Source organism: Coregonus clupeaformis, chromosome 19 (assembly GCF_020615455.1).
Source record: "Coregonus clupeaformis isolate EN_2021a chromosome 19, ASM2061545v1, whole genome shotgun sequence".
NCBI lineage: Eukaryota > Metazoa > Chordata > Actinopteri > Salmoniformes > Salmonidae > Coregonus > Coregonus clupeaformis.
In genome coordinates this window covers 3,697,025-3,714,621 of record NC_059210.1, presented here as the reverse complement: position 1 = coordinate 3,714,621, position 17,597 = coordinate 3,697,025, and the positions used below count along the sequence as shown (strand labels likewise).

General features: G+C 43.4%; 1 pseudogene; it reads left to right on the top strand.

The window, feature by feature from the left end:
- Positions 1 to 300: 300 nt before the first annotated feature.
- On the top strand, positions 301 to 12,011 carry LOC121531486 (annotated as a pseudogene).
- Positions 12,012 to 17,597: the final 5,586 nt, after the last annotated feature.

The following is a 17,597-nucleotide window of genomic DNA, read 5'->3' as shown; positions in this document are numbered from 1 at the left end:
TAAAGTACCTCTAACGAGGAGGCAGAACGACAACGCAACACAGTGCGTTACAATAACAATTCCAGAGTACTGCAAAGGATACCACCAACAGACAGGAAATAAAATAACACACAACTAACGAAAACAACCACAGGAAACTTATAAGGCACATAATCAAGACCAAACGGACACAGGTGTAACAGACAGACCAAACCAAACGAACATCGAAACATTCAACGGTGGCAGCTAGTACTCCGGGGACGACGAACGCCGAAGCCTGCCCGAACAAGGAGGAGGAGCAGCCTCGGCAGATTCTGTGACATGGGCATAGCGAAGAAGCTCTATTCTTTATGTGCTGAAGTGTAAGCCAATAAAAAGTGCTGTCAGCGTTTGGCCCAGCGCGTAAAAGCCTTGGCAAATACGGTGAGCATGGTAAAGGGGCTGGGGGAAGACCCTGCCCCTGTGGAGAACAGCCTGCGTGAGCTCAAACTCACCCTGGAAAATGCCCAGGACATGGTTGAGAATTACGCCAGCACCAACTTCATGAACCGCGTGTTAAAGGCCTACAAGCAGTGAGAAGAGCTTGAGAGTTAGACCATGCGCCTGAAAGATTCAGCTCAGATGCTGTCGCTAGCCCTGCAGGTGGATCACAGAGAGAAGCTACAGCAGATGTTCAGAGAGGACATGCAATTGAGAGAGGATAAGGCGGACAGGGAGATCGATAATCTGTAACTGCAGAAATGTGAGACGCTGCTACCATGCAGTTTCTAGTGCAAGGTATTAATCATGTAGCTTCCCTGTATATGTGTACTGTGGTCACTGCCAGGAGGTCTGGGCTGTTTTATGGCCAGTCACTGATCCTGCCGACTACACCATATGTAGCGGTGTGTGTGTGTGTGTGTGTGTGTGTGTGTGTGTGTGTGTGTGTGTGTGTGTGTGTGTGTGTGGCTTGACTGGGGTTAATCACAGGCAGGTGACATTGTGAACATTTATCCCACAGTGCTACATGAGAAAGTGGAAGCAGTGTTTGGGAAAGTGGACTCCACCCAAGAAGATGTAAAATACATCAAAGCTGTTTTGGAAACATGCAAGTATGCCTCTATAGATTAATGTCCAATTGAATGAAACTAAGAAAGTTTAATCTTTATTTGTTTACTAGCTGTACTACTTAATTTGGAATCTGAACAACTATTGTTTCTCATTTCTCGTTGCCCTTGACCAGCGTCTGATGATAAAGGAGAATGTGGGTCTGTTTGCTTGTTCGTTCCTGTGTGGTTTATACCTTTCTCTGTTTTTGTTTGATACTACAATCACTCAAGTTCCACTCATACAAACTATATTGACGGCACTCTGTACAGATGAAAGTAGTGAGCATGCGATAGTAAACAATGGGTCAATCAAATCAGGTTACAAAACCCAGCACAGTTTCAATCCTGCACCAGGAAAGCACCCCATGGTCTCTCAAGCCGCACTGTATTTTGCATGATGGTGTGTTGTCCTGTTGGACCTTCAGTTCTCTGTGTTATTGATGTGTTATGTTCCTAAGTCCCTGTGTGACTTGCTATCTATCTCATTGACTTTGTTGTGTGTTTCCCATTGACAGTAATGAAGCCCAGTATTTTTTATCAAGACATCAGAGAGATCAAGCCAGAGGAGCTGATCTACGACGTGCCCAAAGAGCCCTTCATCAAAAATTCAGAGATATTCAAAGGAGAGTACAACAAATTCCCAGTGGCCATCAAAAGATACACCTACTCAAGGAGTACAAGCCTGAGGTATGTAGCATAGCATACAAGATGTCTCAGAGAGGTCTTGTAATATCAACTTCAGTGCTAAACATCTATTTGTTTAATGGGTTATGTTTGTCCCACACAGTCAGGTGAGAACCATTTTTAAAAAGGAAGTGGGAACCATGAAGCACTTTGAATCACCAAACATCCTACAAATGGTTGGGATCTGTGTCCAGGAAGACAGCGGTGAGTGAGCTTCTCTATTTGTTATGCAGTATGTGAAATACTGTAGTTGCTGAAGAAATGGGAGACTGGATATAATCCAAATCACCTTTACTCGCCATGTACACCAGGAATTTGATTTGGTGAAATGGTGCTGCCACAGTAAACAGAATAATCAAACAGAATATACAGTGGGGGGAAAAAGTATTTAGTCAGCCACCAATTGTGCAAGTTCTCCCACTTAAAAAGATGAGAGAGGCCTGTAATTTTCATCATAGGTACACGTCAACTATGACAGACAAATTCAGGAAAAAAAATCCAGAAATCACATTTATTTGCAAATTATGGTGGAAAATAAGTATTTGGTCACCTACAAACAAGCAAGATTTCTGGCTCTCGCAGACCTGTAACTTCTTCTTTAAGAGGCTCCTCTGTCCTCCACTCGTTACCTGTATTAATGGCACCCGTTTGAACTTGTTATCAGTATAAAAGACACCTGTCCACAACCTCAAACAGTCACACTCCAAACTCCACTATGGCCAAGACCAAAGAGCTGTCCAAGGACACCAGAAACAAAATTGTAGACCTGCACCAGGCTGGGAAGACTGAATCTGCAATAGGTAAGCAGCTTGGTTTGAAGAAATCAACTGTGGGAGCAATTATTAGGAAATGGAAGACATACAAGACCACTGATAATCTCCCTCGATCTGGGGCTCCACGCAAGATCTCACCCCGTGGGGTCAAAATGATCACAAGAACGGTGAGCAAAAATCCCAGAACCACACGGGGGGACCTAGTGAATGACCTGCAGAGAGCTGGGACCAAAGTAACAAAGCCTACCATCAGTAACACACTACGCCGCCAGGGACTCAAATCCTGCAGTGCCAGACGTGTCCCCCTGCTTAAGCCAGTACATGTCCAGGCCCGTCTGAAGTTTGCTAGAGTGCATTTGGATGATCCAGAAGAGGATTGGGATAATGTCATATGGTCAGATGAAACCAAAATAGAACTTTTTGGTAAAAACTCAACTCGTCGTGTTTGGAGGACAAAGAATGCTGAGTTGCATCCAAAGAACACCATACCTACTGTGAAGCATGGGGGTGGAAACATCATGCTTTGTGGCTGTTTTTCTGCAAAGGGACCAGGACGACTGATCCGTGTAAAGGAAAGAATGAATGGGGCCATGTATCGTGAGATTTTGAGTGAAAACCTCCTTCCATCAGCAAGGGCATTGAAGATGAAACGTGGCTGGGTCTTTCAGCATGACAATGATCCCAAACACACCGCCCGGGCAACGAAGGAGTGGCTTCGTAAGAAGCATTTCAAGGTCCTGGAGTGGCCTAGCCAGTCTCCAGATCTCAACCCCATAGAAAATCTTTGGAGGGGAGTTGAAAGTCTGTGTTGCCCAGCGACAGCCCCAAAACATCACTGCTCTAGAGGAGATCTGCATGGAGGAATGGGCCAAAATACCAGCAACAGTGTGTGAAAACCTTGTGAAGACTTACAGAAAACGTTTGACCTGTGTCATTGCCAACAAAGGGTATATAACAAAGTATTGAGAAACTTTTGTTATTGACCAAATACTTATTTTCCACCATAATTTGCAAATAAATTCATAACAAATCCTACAATGTGATTTTCTGGAATTTCTTTTCTCATTTTGTCTGTCATAGTTGACGTGTACCTATGATGAAAATTACAGGCCTCTCTCATCTTTTTAAGTGGGAGAACTTGCACAATTGGTGGCTGACTAAATACTTTTTTTCCCCACTGTAGATGAAGAATTTACACGAATCATGGTCAGAGATTTATTCATTGAGAATTCTGCCATTACAATTTCAGAGTCCATCTTTTATACTCATACGTCATACAAAAAAATCCCTCCCCTCTGTAGGCGGGCTGTAGTTTTCCACTCTAAAACTGCTCTCCTGACCATCAGTTCACACACACACACATATACACACATGCATACACACATACATACATACACACACACACACACACACACACACATGCATACACACACTCATCATAGCCTACTCCCTGCATTACTCAGTTATTGCCGTTCTCACAATATTCTGCACCATGTTTTCATAACAGTTTCTCTACTCCCTAAATTCCTCAGTTATCAGTTGCCTTTGTTGTCTGGCCTAACTCTTACTCACATTGCTAAATAGTGGCTCAATGCCATAGCCTTTACTGGTCCTACACTCACACATTTCTAACACATTACACACAGTTTCAGGGTGTAATAATTAGTCATTAATAATTAATCTATCAGCAATGGAGTGGAACTATACATGCAGTCAGTCAGTGGTATGGATGATTTTCAAGTACATATGTTGTAGAATTAAACACCTATATGCCTTAAAATGTTTATGGATTGAGAACCAGTTGAAGGGTTAATACAGAGCAGAGACATTTATGTGTTTTTCATAAACTCTCTGCAGCTGGTCTAGGTATGTCAATGACATGTGATGGCTGTGTGGAGATTGGAGTAACAATGGACCTAGTGTTATCATTTGTTTTGCTTATGACCCTATGACCTGACACATGGCCACATGCACATAATCTCAAGGGCCAGGGAGGATGGTAAATGATAAATGTTTAAATGTATGTATGTGTAATGAGATTAGGGAAAGGGTCTGCTACCAATATAATGAGATTAGGGAAGAGGCTTCCTGTGGAAAAGCGCCCATGACCTTTTGGAGTAAACCACATGTGACATTTGGACATTGAAAGATAAGGGTAGAGTGGCACTAAAATAAGTTAATCATTTGCCCTAAGGGGAGGGACTGTATATGCTATGTAACATGATTATGCATTTGTGTGTATAAAAGGGAGCTCTAAGCCAAAGAGAGACAGTTGTTGTTCCATGGAGCAAGCTCAGCTTTGTCATGCAAATAATAAAGTCTAATTATTAGATTCACAAGCTCCGATGTCTTGAGAGATATTTTTGAGTTGACTATTTTTGAGTCAAATATTTCTACGACAGTGGCAGAGGGCAAATTGGCAACCACGTATGTGCAAGAATGTGTATAGCAAAGTACAGTTATAATGAGCAAAGTAATCACCAAGTGATTGCAGGATATGATATTACCATGTGATTTCAGGATATGATATCAAAATGTGATGATTATGTGCCCTTGTTGCATTTAATAATCCTCTTCTCTACCGTGGTTGTCCTGCAGGACCCATTCCAAACTTCCTCATTGTCATGGAGTTTTGTGAGAAGGGCAGTCTGAGAGAGGTGCTGGATTCCCAAAGCGACATGCTCTGGGACAGAAAGGCTCGCATGAGTCTGGACGCAGCACAGGGTGTCTACAGGTATACCACCATAGAAATGAATGTCTTTACCCTGTGCCCTACACAAGTAGACCAGTCACTACACATTTACATTTATATTTTAGTCATTTAGCAGACGCTCTTATCCAGAGCGACTTACAGGAGCAATTAGGGTTAAGTGCCTTGCTCAAGGGCACATCGGCAGATTTTTCACCTAGTCGGCTCTGGGATTAGAACCAGCCTATTGCACATGACACATAGAGCACTATCTCTATCATATTGTTGCCATAAATGTGTTATATTGAAACAATAAAGAATCAATCTATAGTCTAATCTTTTAGTTGAATAATGTCTCTGTCGGGTAAAGTCCAAGCACCTTCCCTTTCTAGTTTCTACCCTTCCCACCCGACCTCTCCAAAAGTACAAAGGCGTGTGTCCTGTGCACACATGACAGGACTTCACCAGAGCGGTGGAATGCAATGCTAATAGCTGGCTAATAAAGTCGCAGCTCTGATGGCCCTGCCATGGCCAAGTGTCACAGGTAACACGGCAGGTTCAATTTGGCTATATTCAATTTGGCTGTGTCCATGATCCACCTACTAAAACTTCTGTCCACCAATATTAGTATGTTCTGTTTCTTCACTAAAACAATAGGTACACTGGATCTGTGCCCTGTGCCTCTCTCACCAAAGTTCAGAGCACTAGAAAGTGTACCTTAATCACATTGAGCTACCCTGTCAAGACTAGCTAATATTTATATCACTATAGATTGCACCAGTCTGAGGAAAAGTTTAAAGTGCATGGATGCATCAACAGCAGCAAGTTCCTGGTAGATGCCAGGTACAGAGTAAAGGTATGAGGTTCAATGCTGTCCACTACACAGCCATATGTGTTGGCACCACAAAGCGATAAACTCAGAAAGTAAGGCCACTGCTAAATAGAGGCAGATGGGCATATGATTGCAGCTAAATGTGTTTATATCAGTATATGTCAACGATATGTGATTGATGAGGTTGTTTTGAAGATGTGTAGTTGATGTTCCATGTTTACAGTGTTGAAGTACTCTATCGCAATTCTGTTGTGTGTGGTCAGCTGGCAGGTTTTAAGCTGGCCCAAACAGTGACGTCGTTGAAGAGGACTAAGGACTGGAAGAGCAGCTCCTTATGCTACAGCTCCCCTCAGCAGCTTGAGAGTATCAACCATCCCTACAACAAAGCTTGTGAGATGTACAGGTCTGCTTCCAATCACACATACAACACACTCTCAACTATTGTAAATTAATGTCAAAATCAAATAAATAATTTTTATATTCAAATTTTCTACTCCACGTTCACTCTGTTTGAATTGTTGTGTTCTTTGCTGTTTTGGCATTGTCCTGTGGGAGATTGCAACCCGCAAGATTCCCTTCAAAGGTGTGTCAACTCCATTAATTTAAATGCTGTGTGTAACAAACACTATCACCAATACCAGTGATACTATACAGTCGTGGTCAAAAGTATTGGTCTTCACAAAGTTTGCTGCTTCAGTGTTTTTAGATATTTTTGTCAGATGTTACTATGGTATACTGAAGCATAATTACAAGCATTCTATAAGTGTCAAAGGCTTTTATTGACAATTACATTAAGTTTATGCAAAGAGTCAATATTTGCAGTGTTGACCCTTCTTTTTCAAGACCTCTGCAATCTCAAATCAAATCAAATCAAATTTTATTGGTCACATGCGCCGAATACAACAGGTGCAGACATTACAGTGAAATGCTTAATTACAGCCCTTAACCAACAGTGCATTTATTTAAAAAAAATAAAACAACAACAAAAAAAGTGTTGAGAAAAAAAGAGCAGAAGTAAAATAAAATAACAGTAGGGAGGCTATATATACAGGGGGGTACCGGTGCAGAGTCAATGTGCGGGGGCACCGGCTAGTTGAGGTAGTTGAAGTAATATGTACATGTGGGTAGAGTTAAAGTGACTATGCATAAATAATTAACAGAGTAGCAGCAGCGTAAAAAGGATGGGGTGGGGGGGCAGTGCAAATAGTCCGGGTAGCCATGATTAGCTGTTCAAGAGTCTTATGGCTTGGGGGTAGAAGCTGTTGAGAAGTCTTTTGGACCTAGACTTGGCACTCCGGTACCGCTTGCCGTGCGGTAGCAGAGAGAACAGTCTATGACTAGGGTGGCTGGAGTCTTTGACAATTTTGAGGGCCTTCCTCTGACACCGCCTGGTATAGAGGTCCTGGATGGCAGGAAGCTTGGCCCCAGTGATGTACTGGGCCGTACGCACTACCCTCTGTAGTGCCTTGCAGTCGGAGGCCAAGCAGTTGCCATACCAGGCGGTGATGCAACCAGTCAGGATGCTCTCGATGGTACAGCTGTAGAATTTTTTGAGGATCTGAGGAACCATGCCAAATCTTTTCAGTCTCCTGAGGGGGAATAGGCTTTGTCGTGCCCTCTTCACGACTGTCTTGGTGTGTTTGGACCATGATAGTTCGTTGGTGATGTGGACAACAAGGAACTTGAAGCTCTCAACCTGTTCCACTACAGCCCCGTCGATGAGAATGGGGCCGTGCTCGGTCCTCTTTCTTTTTCCTGTAGTCCACAATCATCTCCTTTGTCTTTGTCACGTTGAGGGAGAGGTTGTTGTTCTGGCACCACACGGCCAGGTCTCTGACCTCCTCCCTATAGGCTGTCTCATCGTTGTCGGTGATCAGGCCTACCACTGTTGTGTCATCGGCAAACTTAATGATGGTGTTGGAGTCGTGCCTGGTCATGCAGTCATGGGTGAACAGAGAGTCCAGGAGGGGACTGAGCACGCACCCCTGAGGGGCCCCCGTGTGTTGAGGATCAGTGTGGCAGATGTGTTGTTACCTACCCTTACCACCTGGGGGCGGCCCTTCAGGAAGTCCAGGATCCAGTTGCAGAGGGAGGTGTTTAGTCCCAGGATCCTTAGCTTAGTGATGAGCTTAGAGGGCACTATGGTGTTGAATGCTGAGCTGTAGTCAATGAATAGCATTCTCACGTAGGTGTTCCTCTTGTCCAGGTGGGAAAGGGCAGTGTGGAGTGCAATAGAGATTGCATCATCTGTGGATCTGTTGGGGCGGTATGCAAATTGGAGTGGGTCTAGGGTTTCTGGGATAATGCTGTTGATGTGAGCCATGACCAGCCTTTCAAAGCACTTCATGGCTACAGACGTCAGTGCTACGGGTCGGTAGTCATTTAGGCAGGTTATCTTAGAGTCCTTGGGCACGGGGACTATGGTGGTCTGCTTGAAACATGTTGGTATTACAGACTCAGTCAGGGACATGTTGAAAATGTCAGTGAAGACACTTGCCAGTTGGTCAGCACATGCTCGGAGTACACGTCCTGGTAATCCGTCTGGCCCTGCGGCCTTGTGAATGTTGACCTGCTTAAAAGTCTTACTCACATCGGCTACGGAGAGCGTGATCACATAGTCATCCGGAACAGCTGGTGCTCTCATGCATGCTTCAGTGTTGCTTGCCTCGAAGCGAGCATAGAAGTGGTTTAGCTCGTCTGGTAGGCTTGTGTCACTGGGCAGCTCGCGGCTGTGCTTCCCTTTGTAGTCTGTAATAGTTTTCAAGCCCTGCCACATCCGACAAGCATCAGAGCCAGTGTAGTACGATTCAATCTTAGTCCTGTATTGACTCTTTGCCTGTTTGATGGTTCGTCGGAGGGCATAGCGGGATTTCTTATAAGCGTCCGGGTTAGAGTCCCGTTCCTTGAAAGCGGCAGCTCTACCCTTTAGCTCAGTGCGGATGTTTCCTGTAATCCATGGCTTCTGGTTGGGGTATGTACGTACGGTCACTGTGGGGACGACATCATCAATGCACTTATTGATGAAGCCAGTGACTGATGTGGTGTACTCCTCAATGCTGTCTGAAGAATCCCGGAACATGTTCCAGTCTGTGCTAGCAAAACAGTCCTGTAGCTTAGCATCTGCGTCATCTGACCACTTTTTTATTAACCGAGTCACTGGTGCTTCCTGCTTTAGTTTTTGCTTATAGGCAGGAATCAGGAGGATAGAGTTATGGTCAGATTTGCCAAATGGAGGGCGAGGGAGAGCTTTGTATGCGTCTCTGTGTGTGGAGTAAAGGTGGTCTAGAGTTTTTTTTCCTCTGGTTGCACATTTAACATGCTGGTAGAAATGAGGTAGAACGGATTTAAGTTTCCCTGCATTAAAGTCCCCGGCCACTAGGAGCGCTGCATCTGGATGAGCGTTTTCCTGTTGATTTATGGCCCTGGCATGCTGTCAATTAACTTCTGGGCCACATCCTGACTGATGGCAGCCCATTCTTGCATAATCAATGCTTGGAGTTTGTCCGAATTTTGGGTTTTTGTTTGTCCACCCGCCTCTTGAGGATCGACCACAAGTTCTCAATGGGATTAAGGTCTGGGGAGTTTCCTGGCCATGGACCCAAAATGTCGATGTTTTGTTCTCAGAGCCACTTAGTTATCACTTTTGCCTTATGGCAAGGTGCTCCATCATGCTGGAAAAGGCATTGTTCGTCACCAAACTGTTCTTGGATGGTTGAGAGAAGTTGCTCTCTGAGGATGTGTTGGTACCATTCTTTATTCATGGCTGTGTTCTTAGGCAAAATTGTGAGTGAGCCCACTCCCTTGGCTGAGAAGCAACCCCACACATGAATGGTCTCAGGATGCTTTACTGTTGGCATGACACAGGACTGATGGTAGCGCTCACCTTGTCTTCTCTGGACAAGGTGTTTTCCGGATGCCCCAAACAATCGGAAAGGGGATTCATCAGAGAAAATGACTTTACCCCAGTCCTCAGCAGTCCAATCCCTGTACCTTTTGCAGAATATCAGTCTGTCCCTGATGTTTTTCCTGGAGAGAAGTGGCTTCCTCGCTGCCCTTCTTGACACCAGGCCATCCTCCAAAAGTCTCCGCCTCACTGTGCGTGCAGATGCACTCACACCTGCCTGCTGCCATTCCTGAGCAAGCTCTGCACTGGTGGTGCCCTGATCCCGCAGCTGAATCAACTTTAGGAGACGGTCCTGGAGCTTGCTGGACTTTCTTGGGCGCCCTGAGGCCTTCTTCACAACAATTGAACCTCTCACCTTGAAGTTCTTGATGATCCGATAAATGGTTGATTTAGGTGCAATCTTACTAGCAGCAATATCCTTGCCTGTGAAGCCCTTTTTGTGCAAAGCAATGATGACGGCATGTGTTTCCTTGCAGGTAACCATGGTTAACAGAGGAAGAACAATGATTTCAAGCACCACTCTCCTTTTAAAGCTTCCAGTCTGTTATTCTAACTCAATCCACCTCTTTAAGGAATACCTGGGATAGGATAAAGTAATCCTTCTACCCCCCGCCCTTACTCCAACCCACCCCACCCCCCCCCAAAAAAAAAGTGGTTATCCCAAATGTAAAGTGGTTATCCCACTGGCTATAAGGTGAATGCACCTATTTGTAATTCGCTCTGGATAAGAGCGTCTGCTAAATGACGTAAATGTAAAATGTAAATGTAATCAGCATGACAGATGCATGACTGATCTCCAGCCTTGTTAATGAGAGAATTACTGACATAATGTCAGCTGGTCCTTTTGTGGCAGGGCTGAAATGCAGTGAAAATGTTTTTGGGGGATTAAGTTCATTTTCATGGCAAAGAGGGACTTTGCAATTAATTGCAATTCATCTGATCACTCTTCATAACATTCTGGAGTATATGCAAATTGCCATCATAAAAACTGATGCAGCAGACTTTGTGAAAATTAATATTTGTGTCATTCTCAAAACTTTTGACCACAACTGTATATCTGAAAATAGCATGGTTGGGTTTTTTCTCTCTCTATAAGCATGCAGTAGTTGCTCTGTCATATTTAGAAATGTATCATTCCATTTCTGTCCTCTTGTCCTTCTGATCAGACTGGTCACACAAAAAGAAAAATATACTGAACCTTTTCTTGAAGACTGCCCTCAACAGTTGGGAGAACTGATCAATGACTGTCGCTCCTACGACAGCTTCTACAGGCCAACAGCGGGAGGTAATACAACACAATTAAATGGCATATGATGAATGTACAGGAACATACAGCTGTTCCATATGGATTCCTATTTGTCATCTCAGTTATTCTTGTTTACTAATCAAGTTTCTCTGTTCCACAGTGTTGGTGGACAAGCTGCGCAATGTGGTGGAGAAGTTAGAGGAGGACTAACAAACACAGAGGTCCATCTCCATCTCTCAGAAACATGGCTGGAGAAGAGAAAAACCAAGAACCACTATCATCCCCATTCCCCAGTTCAAAGGAAGACCAACTGACCCCTTACCGAAAAAAATGGGCTTCTGGCAAACCTTTGTTCAATTTGTCGCAAATTGTGAACTTCTGGCAAACAATCCTGGGAAACTTGTGGCAAACATTATATTGTTTGCTGCAAATTTAATGCAAGCTCAATATGAATATGAAAATTAGATCAGGTTTTTGGTTACTGTATGTTGACATTGAAATGTTGTATCTACATAAACCAAATCACATAACTTTAAATGAACTTGAAATCATTAGCATGGTAATGACGAAAAGAGCAAAGACTGGATATTTCCCAAATAAATTGTTTATTTAATATTTTTATGTAACTACCACATTTACATGAGAGAAATGTGAACACTATGGGGATGTTGACCTTAGGATGTTTAAAGGGGCAACAACATAATTATTTACATTAGACAAGCGATAACTGAGCAATAGATTTCAACCAATGGAATTTAAAAGATAATTAACACTTTTTTTGTAATTAAAACTAAAACTAAATCAAACCCAGTTCAGAACTATTGCCTGTGGAAGTCCTTCATTCAAAGCTTGTTGAATGCATGCACTGAAACAATAAGAAAACACAAAACAGAAAAAAATAGGACACTAAAATGTGTTATATTAGCATCTTTAAAAAATTGAAATTGAGTTATGCCTAATATGGCAATTCATATAATCTTTCCAAAATGAATTATTGTTACACAAAAAAATGCTGGGTTAAAAATAGTCATTAATCATACAAATATATGAAGATTTATGTGCAACAGTAGTTTAACTAAAGGCAAACAAGCACATAGCATACAGTAGGCAAAAAGCTAGCAAAAATGCATAAAAACAAAACAAAAAGTCCATCCAACAGAGCTATAAATAGTGCCTTAAGAGCATATTAGCATTGGAATATGAAGGGGAAGGGGATACCTAATCAGTTGCACAACTGAATGCATTCAACCAAAATGTGTCTTCTGCATTTAACCCAACCCCACTGAATCAGAGGTGCGGGGGGCTGCCTTAAATCGACATCCATGTCTTCAGCGCCTTGGGAGCAGTTGTTGTTGGGGGTTAACTGCCTTGCTCAAGGGCAGAACGACAGGTTTTTCCACCTTGCTGGCTCTGGGATTTCGACCTGCGACCTTTCGGCTACTGGCCCAATGCTCTTAACCGCTAGGCTTAATCACTAGGGGGGAGATTTTAAGGGATAGTTTCACCCACATTTCTAAATTACTACATTTGATGAGGGAAGGGTTGATAGGCCAGGTCAAATGGTTGAACAAAAGTCAAGGGAGTGATGAACGAGCAAAACGAATGAATCTTTATCCCTAAGTGCCCATGAGCTGCTCCCAGCCTGTGATGTGTTTGTTGTGTGTCAGGTTGGTCACTGTGACAGAATATCTGTGCAAATGACCAATAAAGCAAGTATAGTAAAATGAAGGCCAGACTATTGTGAGGAAAATGTTGTTGTCTGAAGAGATAACGTTGAATTGCACATCTTGTCTCATACAATCATTGGTTCCTGTAGGTGCTGGGTAGAGATATGATGGGGAGAGGGTCATGACCACCTCCTCAGACCTTTTGGCAGAACGCCCAGAATATATCCTATAAAATAAGATAGAAGACGATGCCAGTCACATGCAGGAACCAACCCTATTCAGACCACTTGAGTATTTCCAGATTTTGTTACATTACAGACTTATTCAAAATTGATAAAGCAGAAATTTTTGCAAGTTTGATAAGAATTAAAAACTCAAATATCACATTTACATAAGTATTCAGACCCTTTACTCAGTACTTTGTTGAAGCACCTTTGGCAGCAATTACAGCCTCAAGTCTTCTTGGGTATGACGCTACAAGCTTGGCACACCTGTATTTGGGGAGTTTCTCCCATTCTTATCTGCAGATCCTCTCAAGCTCTGTCAGGTTGGATGGGGAGCGTCGCTGCACAGCTATTTTCAGGTCTCTCCAGAGATGTTCGATCGGGTTCAAGTCCGGGCTCTGGCTGGGCCACTCAAGGACATTCAGAGACTTGTCCCGAAGCCACTCCTGCGTTGTCTTGGCTTTTTGCTTAGGGTCGTTGTCCTGTTGGAAGGTGAACCTTCGCCCCAGTCTGAGGCCCTGAGCGCTCTGGAGCAGGTTTTCATCAAGGATCTCTCTGTACTTTGCTCCGTTCATTTTCCCCCCATTTTTCCCTCCTGCCTAGTCTCCTAGTCCCTGCCGCTGAAAAACATCCCCACATCATGATGCTGCCACCACAATGCTTCACCGTAGGGATGGTGGCAGGTTTCCTCCTGACGTGACGCTTGGCATTCAGGTCAAAGAGTTCAATCTTGGTTTCATCAGACCAGAGAATCTTGTTTCTCATGGTCTGAGAGTCTTTAGGTGCCTTTTGGCAAACTCCAAGCGGGCTGTCATGTGCCTTTACTGAGGAGTGGCTTCCGTCTGGCCACTCTACCATAAAGGCCTGATTGGTGGAGTGCTGCAGAGATTGTTGTCCTTCTGGAAGGTTCTCCCATCTCCACAGAGGAACTCTGGAGGTCTGTCAGAGTGACCATCGGGTTCTTGGTAACCTCCCTGACCAAGGCCCCGATTGCTCAGTTTGGCCGGGCGGGCGGCCAGCTCTAGGAAGAGTCTTGGTGGTTCCAAAATTATTCCATTTAAGAATGATGGAGGCCACTGTGTTCTTGGGGACCTTCAATGCTGCAGAAATGTTTTGGTATCCTTCCCCAGATCAGTGCCTTGACACAATCCTGTCTCGGAGCTCTATCAACAATTCCTTCGACCTCATGGCTTGTTTTTGCTCTGACATGCACTGTCAACTGTGGGACCTTATATAGACAGGTGTGTGCCTTTCTAAATCATGTCCAATCAATTGAATTTACCAAATGTCTAAAAACCTGTTTTCGCTTTGTCATTATGGGGTATTGTGTGTAGATTGATAATGAAAAACATGTATTTATTATTATTATTTTAGAAAAAGGCTGTAACGTAACAAAATATGGAAAAAGTCAAGGGGTCTGAATACTTTCTGATTGGGACTACCCCCGGGGAGCTCCCGACCTACGTGTACTATGGTGTATTAAGTTTGATGGAACCTCTCCAGCTTGCTGATAATAAATAATTACTCTTTTAAGTTTGACTTTGAGTCCCTGGTGGTAATTTCCACGACACTACCCATGGTAGCAGTTCATATAATGTATCTAGTCTCAAAGTGGCTGCATGGTTCTAAGAGGCTCTGGTGAAGTTAAGTCTTTCAAGTTTCCATTAAGGTTGTACTATTGGCTAACAATGACAATGTGGAACGCGTAGATGCTGTTTTTCACACCCTTATAAAAAAAGATTGCAGTTTTGAAACTGCAGTAAAAGTGCAGTAACTGCAGTCGAACTGCAACTCCACTGCAAAATTACTGCAGTAAAAAAAGGTGTTATTTTGGACGCTGTATTTGCATCATACTGCATTTATACAGCACTCTGATTGCAATATTTGTTTTATAAGGGCAGGGTAAAAGAAAATCTGTGTTTTTTCCCCAAAAAATCTCTGTCCCCACTCTCAAAAAGGAATTTCAGTTTTACTTACCCTCAAACTTTGCAATCAAAGAGGCCAGGTTCCACTCATTCAGCGTATCCTTTACAAAGCTGTCCATTGGCCTAGACCTCTGCATTTAAGTACATAAAGAAATGTTAGAAACATACAGTGGGGGAAAAAAGTATTTAGTCAGCCACCAATTGTGCAAGTTCTCCCACTTAAAAAGATGAGAGAGGCCTGTAATTTTCATCATAGGTACACGTCAACTATGACAGACAAATTGAGGAAAAAAAATCCAGAAAATCACATTGTAGGATTTTTTATGAATTTATTTGCAAATTATGGTGGAAAATAAGTATTTGGTCACCTACAAACAAGCAAAATTTCTGGCTCTCACAGACCTGTAACTTCTACTTTAAGAGGCTCCTCTGTCCTCCACTCGTTACCTGTATTAATGGAACCTGTTTGAACTTGTTATCAGTATAAAAGACACCTGTCCACAACCTCAAACAGTCACACTCCAAACTCCACTATGGCCAAGACCAAAGAGCTGTCAAAGGACACCAGAAACAAAATTGTAGACCTGCACCAGGCTGGGAAGACTGAATCTGCAATAGGTAAGCAGCTTGGTTTGAAGAAATCAACTGTGGGAGCAATTATTAGGAAATGGAAGACATACAAGACCACTGATAATCTCCCTCGATCTGGGGCTCCACGCAAGATCTCACCCCGTGGGGTCAAAATGATCACAAGAACGGTGAGCAAAAATCCCAGAACCACACGGGGGGACCTAGTGAATGACCTACAGAGAGCTGGGACCAAAGTAACAAAGCCTACCATCAGTAACACACTACGCCGCCAGGGACTCAAATCCTGCAGTGCCAGACGTGTCCCCCTGCTTAAGCCAGTACATGTCTGAAGTTTGCTAGAGTGCATTTGGATGATCCAGAAGAGGATTGGGAGAATGTCATATGGTCAGATGAAACCAAAATATAACTTTTTGGTAAAAACTCAACTCGTCGTGTTTGGAGGACAAAAAATGCTGAGTTGCATCCAAAGAACACCATACCTACTGTGAAGCATGGGGGTGGAAACATCATGCTTTGGGGCTATTTTTCTGCAAAGGGACCAGGACGACTGATCCGTGTAAAGGAAAGAATGAATGGGGCCATGTATCGTGAGATTTTGAGTGAAAACCTCCTTCCATCAGCAAGGTCATTGAAGATGAAACGTGGCTGGGTCTTTCAGCATGACAATGATCCCAAACACACCGCCCGGGCAACGAAGGAGTGGCTTCGTAAGAAGCATTTCAAGGTCCTGGAGTGGCCTAGCCAGTCTCCAGATCTCAACCCCATAGAAAGTCTTTGGAGGGAGTTGAAAGTCCGTGTTGCCCAGCGACAGCCCCAAAACATCACTGCTCTAGAGGAGATCTGCATGGAGGAATGGGCCAAAATACCAGCAACAGTGTGTGAAAACCTTGTGAAGACTTACAGAAAACGTTTGACCTGTGTCATTGCCAACAAAGGGTATATAACAAAGTATTGAGAAACTTTTGTTATTGACCAAATACTTATTTTCCACCATAATTTGCAAATAAATTCATTAAAAATCCTACAATGTGATTTTCTGGAGAAAAAAATTCTCATTTTGTCTGTCATAGTTGACGTGTACCTATGATGAAAATTACAGGCCTCTCTCATCTTTTTAAGTGGGAGAACTTGCACAATTGGTGGCTGACTAAATACTTTTTCCCCCCACTGTAGCTAGCTAGCTAGCTTAGCTCTACTAACCTGGCTACATCAAATTTCAAGCAAACTCTAATGTTAGCTAGCTAACAGAATTTAGATCCATCCTCAACTTCACAAGTCTGACTAAAGCTGCCACTGTCAGAACTTAGAAACCATTCAAAACCAGTACAGTAATGCTAGCTAATTCAATCAATCACCATGCAAGCATGAGATAACCCTGCCAAATAACTTGGTTAAATTAACCCAGATGGAAAATAAGTCAAATCTAGCTATGGTAATTTAGCTAGCCAGCTAACTTAGCTAATGTTAGCTAACGAGTGAAACAGTATCTGAGACGGTCCAGAAGAAGTGTCAGACTTGGCTAGAGACATACACTATATCTATGTGGACACCCCTTCAAATGAGTAAATTTGGATATTTCAGCCACACCCGTTGCTGACAGGTGTATAAAATCGAGCACACAGCCATGCAATCTCCAAAGACAAACATTGGCAGTAGAATGGCCTTACTGAAGAACTCAGTGACTTTCAACGTGGCACTGTCATTGGATGCCACCTTCCCAACAAGCCACATTTCTGCCCTGCTAGAGCTGCCCCGGTCAGCTGTAAGTGCTGTTATTGTGAAGTGGAAACATCTAGTTATTGTGAAGTGGAAACATCTAGGTACAACAACGGCTCAGCCGTCAAGTGGTAGGCCACACAAACGCACAGTACAGGACTGCCGAGTGCTGAAGCGCGTAGCGCATAAACATCGTCTGTCCTCTGTTGCAACACTCACTACCAAGTTCCAAACTGGCTCTGGAAGCAATGTCAGCACAAGAAGTGTTCGTCGGGAGCT